A 7,382-nucleotide genomic window follows, 5' to 3' on the forward strand; every position below is an offset into this window, starting at 1 on the left:
AAGTGGAAACATTCAAAATAGGGTTTAGACATGACAGTGACCACTTATTGATTGATTGGACTTAAAAGGGTAACTCTTACATTTTTAGCTTAAGCAACTGGTTAGATGATACTACAGGAAAAATAGCGGTGCTGCAGATACAACGTAAAGCCAATGTAGATACTGATGTCAACATGACCGAAGAGCAGTTGGATATAATCTAGAGTTCAGAATGCTGGCCTGGCTGGAGATCAGATTTGAGAGTTCACTGGCATAGAGATGCTATTAAAAGCCATGGGATGGGGTCGCTTAGGAAGCGTCTGTTGATAGAGAAGAGAGCCTAAACAGTCCATAGGCTCCAACTCTAGAGGTCAAGCCAAGCAAAGAAGCCAGCAAAGGAGATGGGAAAGTACTGAGCATTGAGGAAGGAGAACCAGGAGAGTGGCAGGGGAGTCCATTGAAGGAGGAACTCCTCAAATTTATCAATTGCTGCTAAGAATTCAGTTGAGAATAGCAGTGGCCCTTGAGTTACTCAAGTGCAGTCTAAGTGGAGTGGTGGGAACAGAAGTAAGATTAAGTTGAGGAGGTGAGGAGGGCCTATGAGTTCTAGCTAAAAATTTATCCATTTTGTTGATCTTTTTAAAGAAGAACATTTGGTTTTGTTGATTCTCTGTTTTGTTTATTTCCACTGGAATTGTATTTCCTTCTGCTTGCTTTGGGTTTAGTTTGCATTTCTTTTTCTAGTTCCTTAATGTGGAAACTGATGTAATTGTTTTGCGAGTTTTTTTTTTTTTTTCTTTTTTTGAGACGGAATCTCGCTCTGTTGCCCAGGCTGGATTGCAGTAGCTTAATCTCAGCTCAGTGCAACCTCCGCCTCCTAGGTTCAAGCGATTCTCCTGCCTCAGCCTCCCAAGTAGCTGGAACTACAGGCACCTGTCACCAGGCCTGGCTAATTTTTGTATTTTTAGTAGAGACAGGGTTTTGCCATGTTGGCCAGGCTGGTCTTGAACTCCCGACCTCAAGTGATCAGCTTGCCTCGGCCTCCCAAAGTGCTGGGATTACAGGCGTGAGCCACTGTGCCCAGCCATTTTCTTTTTTTTTTTTTAATGTAGGCATTTACAGCTCTACATTTCCCTCTGAGCATTATTTTCACTGTATCCCATAGGTTGAGGTATGTTGTGTTTTTGTTTTCATGTGTCTCAGTATATTTTCTAATTTCCCTTGTGATTTCTTCCTTCACCCGTTGGTGGTTTAAGTGTTTAATTTCCACATATTTGTGAATTGTCCAAATTTCCTTCTGTTACTGATTTCTAATATCATTCCCCTATACTTGGAGAACATACTTTGTATGATTTTGATCTTTTAAAATTTAACAAGACTTGGCCGGGCGCGGTGGCTCAAGTCTGTAATCCCAGCACTTTGGGAGGCCGAGGCGGGTGGATCACGAGGTCAGGAGATCGAGACCATCCTGGCTAACATGGTGAAACCCCGTCTCTACTAAAAATACAAAAAATTAGCCGGGTGTGGTGGCGGGCGCCTGTAGTCCCAGCTACTAGGAGGCTGAGGCAGGAGAATGGCGTGAACCTGGGAGGCGGAGCTTGCAGTGAGCTGAGATTGCACCACTGCACTCCAGCCTGGGTGACACAGCGCGAGACTCCGTCTCAAAAAAAAAAAAAAAAAATTTAACAAGACTTTTCGTGGCCTAACACATAGTTTATTCTGGAGAATATTCTTTGTGCACTGGAGAAGAATTTAAATTCTGCTGTTGTTGGGTGAAGTGTTCTGTGTGTATATCTATTAGGTCTAGTTGGTTTATAGTGTTTGAATCTTCTGTTTCCTTGTTTATATTCTGTCCAGTTACTCTGTTATTGAATGTGAAGTATTGAATGCGCCCTCTCTTATTGTTAAATTGTCTATTCTTCAATTCTCTTTAGCGTCATCTATTTTGCTGCCCTATTGTAAGGTGTATATATGTTTATAATTGTTATAGCTTCTTGCTAGCTTCTTTAATATTATAATGTCCTTTGTCTCTTGTAATGGTTTTTGTCTTAAAGTCTATTTTGTCTGGTATTACTGTAGCCACTTCACCCTCTGTTTACATGGAATATCTTTTTTTTTTTGGAGACAGGGTCTCACTCCGTGGCCCCAGGCTGGAGTGTGGTGGCAAGATCATAGCTTACTGCTTTAATCTCCCAGGCTCAAGCGAGCCTCCCACCTTAGCCTCCTGAGTAGCTGGGACCACAGGTGTGTGACCTCGCACCTAGCCAATTTTTGTATTTTTGTAGAGATGGGGTCTCACTCTATTGCCCCGGCTGGTCTCGAACTCCTGGGTTCAAGCTATCTGCCTGCCTTGGTCTCCCAAAGTGTTGGGATTACAGCCCAGCCGAATTTCTTTTACTATCCTCTATTTATTTCTGTCCTGAATCCAAAATGTGTCTTTTGTAGATAGTATGTAGTGGATTATGTTTTAATTCATGATGCCAGCTTCCACCTTTGAATTGAAGAGGTTAAAGCATTGACATATAATTACTGACAAGCACTTAATTCTGCCATTTTGCTATTTGATTTCTATATTTTGTGTATCTTTTTGGTTCCTCACTTCCATTGCTGCCATTTTCTGTGTTAACTAGATATTTTCTAGCATACTGCTTTAATTTCCTTGTCATTTCTTTTTTGAGACGGAGTCTCGCTCTGTCACCCAGGCTGGAGGAGAGTGGTACAATCTCAGCTCACCGCAACCTCCACCTCCCAGGTTCAGGCAAGTCTCGTGCTTCAGCCTCCCAAGTAGCTGGGGCTACAGGTGTGCACCACCACACCTGACTAATTTTTGCATAATTTTAGTAGAGACAGGGTTTTGCCATGTTGGCCAGGCTGGTCTTGAACTCCTGACCTCAGGTGGTCTGCCTGCCTCGGCCTCGGAGTGCTGGGATTACAGGCGTGAGCTACCATGTGCAGCACTGTCATCTTTTTTAATATATATTTTTGAGTTATTTCTTAAGTGATTTCCCCTGAGGGTACAATTAACATATATTTATAACATTCTAGTTCTGATTAATACCACCCTAGTTTTTGTGTTTGTTTGTTTGTTTTGAGACGGAGTCTCACTCTGTCCCCCAGGCTGGAGCACAGTGGCATGATCCCAGCTCACTGCAGCCTCTGCCTCCCGGGTTCGGGCGATTCTTGCGCCTCAATCTCCCTAGTAGCTGGGATTATAGGCAAGAGCCACTGTGCCTGGCCAGTACCACTTTAGTTTGGATAGTATACAAAACTTTGCTGCCACATAACTCCATTCCCAACAATTTGTTATTGTCACAAATTACACATGTATATATTGTGTACCCATAACATAGATTTATTACTATTGCTTTATACAGTTGTATTTTAAATCAGATAGGAGAAAAAGGAGTAGCAAACAACAAATACATTTATACTGTCTTTTAATATTTAACTATTGTATTAGTTTCCTAGGGCTGCAAAGTACTACAAATTGAGTGGCTTAAAGCAACAGAAACTTACCCTCCCTAAGTTCTAGATGCTAGAAGTCTGAAATCAAGGTGTTGGCAGAGTTAGTGTCCTATGGAGGGACTAAGCGAGAATCTGTTGCATTCCACCTAGCTTCTGGTGACAGCTGACAATCCATGCCATTGCTTGGGTCATAAATGCATGACTCCAATTTCTACTTCTGTCTTCACATGGCATTTTTTCCTGTGTGTCTATGTCTTCACAAAGCTATCTTATGAGCACACCAATCGTATTAGAGGAAGGGCCTACCCTAATCCAGTGTGATCTCAACTAACTAAATCTGCAATGATTCTATTTCCAAATAAGGTTGCATTCTGATATACTGGGAATTAGGATGCAGCATATCTTTGAGGTGGAGGGGGCATATTTCAACCCATAACACCAAGAATGTCAGAGCTTTTCAAAGCCCTTGTTCACCAAAGCATCACTAGCCTTTTCTGTCAAGTGTTTTGGTGAGACTGCTCTTTGCTCCACCTGTTATCCATTGTTCCAGGGTTGTGATTAATACATTTGCCTTTAACTGTTTTTATCAAAGGACCCTGGTAGCTGCCTCAGAACTGGCAGAGTTCCAAGTTAGGCAAGATAATGGTAAGCCCATTCAGCTAGGGAGCCACCAGATAAGTTGCTGTGGACTTAATTGTGTTCCCACAAATTCATATATTGAGGCCCTAGCTAAGCCCCAATGTGACTATATTCGGAGATAAGGCCTTTGGGAGGCAATTAAGATTAAATGAGGTCATAAGGATGGGCCCTAATCCAATGGATTGGTGGCCTTATAAAAGGAGGAGGAGACACCAGAGAACTCTCCACCATGTGAGGACACACTGAGAAGGTGACATCTACAAGCCAGAAAGAGCTTTCACTAAAAGCCAAATCTGCCAGAACCTTGATCATGGACTTTTAGCTTCCAGAACTGTGAGAGAATAACACTTCTGTCGTTTAAGCCACCCAGTCTGTAGCACTTTGTTACAGCAGCCCAAGCAGACAAACGCACAGCTCAAAACGAATGACCACAGTTCTTTGTGAATGAGATCCATTATTCTGCTCCTTCTGGCATTCTTACCTGTACTAGAAACCTGGGCTTTTACCTTCAGGGCCATCATCACTGAGCACAGGAGTGGGGAGGTAGAAGGAGGGTAACTTAAAACACCACAGAGCTTCCTGAGCTTTTGCTGAGATTCAGGTAGTTTTGTAATTACCCAGCTGAGTTCTTGCCCACTGCCCAGAAAAGCTAATGCGCTAAGAGCAGCAGGAGTGTTGCAGCAAATAATTTCATTATGACAGGACCCACCAAGCCGATGGACAGGAAATAATTCTCAAATCCACCTCCCTGAGAATTCGGGGACTAAGGTTTTTCAAGGACAGTGTGGTGGGCAGGAGGCTAGGGAATGAGTAACGCTGATGGGTTGGGTCAAGGATGAAATCATAGGGGGTCGATATTGTCTTTTGCTGGGTGCAACTTTTTTGATTGGGTGGTGCCAGTTGGTCCGTACAGAATTCAAATCTGAAAAATATCTCAAACATCAGTCTTAGGTTTTACAACAGTGATGTTATCCACAGGGGCATTTGGGGAAGTTACAAATCTTGTGACCAGTGGCTATGTGACTTCTGAGTAGTAAAGAGTTTTAAAAAGGCAAGTAATAAAACAACTGGTTAGAGTTTATGCCTACATCTTAGCAGAAGACACAATGGCTGATTAGAGTTTGTGCCTACATCTTAGCAGAATTCAGGGCCCTATCACACGTCTAAGCTTGTGGCCTTTGATTAGTTTTACAAAGGCAGTTTTGGTCCTGAGCAAGGAGGGGGTTAGTTATGAGATGGAACTATTTTCATCTTTGTTTTAAAATTAAACTATAAATTTGTAGGCCAGGCATGGTGGCTCGCACCTGTAATCCTAGCACTTTGGGAGGCGGAGGTGGGAGGATCACTCAAGACCAGGAGTTCAAGACCAGCCTGGGCAACATGATGAAACCCTGTCTACCAAAACAAAACAAAAATTAGCCAGGCATGGTGGTTATGTGCCTGTAGTCCCAGCTATGCAGGAGGCTGAGACAGCAGGATTGTTTGAGGTTGGCAGGTCAAAGCTGCAGTGAGCCATGAGTGTGTCACTGCACTCCAGCCTGGGTGACGGAGTGAAACCCTGTCTCAAAAAATAAAAATAAAAGTAAATACTAAATTCCTCTTATCGTTAGCCTGGAATGAGCAAAGACAGCTTGTGAGGTTAGAAGGAAGATGGGGTCAGTTATGTTAGATTTCCCTCACTGTCATAATTTTTGCAAAAGTAGTTTCAGACTTTCTTGATTAAGTCCTGGTTGCTGTAAGCTTTTGGTTAGGTTCTAGAATTCTGAAAAAGTTGATTCTGGCAGTTTTTGTCAGTTTATTTGTTGCTTTTTTGGAAGGACTTTTGATGTTCCTTATTCTTCCATTTTCACACATGTCACACCACATGCTCTTCTTACAATGTGACTTTGACACTCCTCTCACCAAGAGGTGGGGCCTATGTTCCATTCCATGAGTCTGGGTAGGACTTTTGACGGCTCCAACCAAAAAAGGACAACAGAGGCCATGCTTTGTAACTTTCTAAGCTAGGTTATGATACAGCTTCTAGCTGACTCACTTTTTTCAAGAGCTGGGGTTAGACAATTGCTCTGGGGAAGTCAGCTACTATGCTGTGAGAAGCCCAGATTCACCCATATGGAGAAGAACTAAGGCCTCTACCTGACAGCCAGCCTTGACCTGCAGACACAAGAATAGGCTGACCTTCAGATGCTTCCAGCATCCAGCCTTCAGGCTCTGGGGTAAAGACCCCAGACTTCAGAGAAAAGCTGTCCCTGCTGTGCCCTGTCTGAATTCCTGACCCACAGAATCTATGAGTGTAATAAATGGTGGCTTTATGCCACTACATTTTGTGATAATCTGTTTGGCAGCCAACATGAATCGAATAGTAGTAAGCAGCGGACAGGCTTTTTCATCCCTTTCAGCACAGCGAGGCTTTTAAAAGGCCTGTGCTGGGGTATGCAGTTAGGAACATCAAGATTGTCTCATCATTCTCTCCCTCTCTCCTTCCAAATGGTGGCATCTCTTATCTTCCTACATTTTGCAAGTGTCCCCATCTTCCCAGTCATGCAGGCTTGAACCTTCAGAATGTCTCTGACGCTTTCTTCCCCTTCACCCTCCTCCACAGGCAGCAAGTCACACCTGCTGTCTTTTGCACAGTGTCTCTCAAATGCGTTTTCTTCCCTTTCCTAGCAGCCTGTGCTTGAAGCTCCAGTGGTTATTCCTACACAATAAAATGCCACAATAGAAAAAGACTGCCAATAATAGACATAGTGCTTTCAGCTTTATACTAGAAAAGGGTACTGCTTAAAGCCTTCCAAGGGCAAATAATGATAATGTTTATGGATATGATAAGGAAATCAAATGTACTTTGAGAAAGCTGTCTCCTAGGACAATGCAAAAAGCAAATCACCAGCTAGTCTCTATCTGGAGTACTTCTAGTCACTGAACCCACTTGTTCCTGTGTCTAGTCAAAGCCCTTTCCCCCCAGTGCTCTTAATTATCCCTGGCTACAAATCTAAATATGGTTTACAAAAATCTAGTCATCTTAGATGTTATTCTAATATTGACTGGTAAATAAATCCCTTAGTTCTGCTTTATACAGAAATATTCATTGAATACCTTACATCTTTTCTTTATTCTGGCCCAGATAGCATTTGTGGGTGGAGTAGTTGTTGTTGTTGAGATGGAGTCTCCCTCTGTCACCCAGGCTGGAGCACAGTGGCACGATCTCGGCTCACCACAACCTCCATCTCCTGAGTTCAAGCCATTCTCCTGCCTCAGCCTCCCGAGTAGCTGGGATTATAGGCATGCACCACCACGCC

The sequence above is a fragment of the Mandrillus leucophaeus genome, unplaced genomic scaffold (genome assembly GCF_000951045.1).
Source record: "Mandrillus leucophaeus isolate KB7577 unplaced genomic scaffold, Mleu.le_1.0 Scaffold764, whole genome shotgun sequence".
NCBI lineage: Eukaryota > Metazoa > Chordata > Mammalia > Primates > Cercopithecidae > Mandrillus > Mandrillus leucophaeus.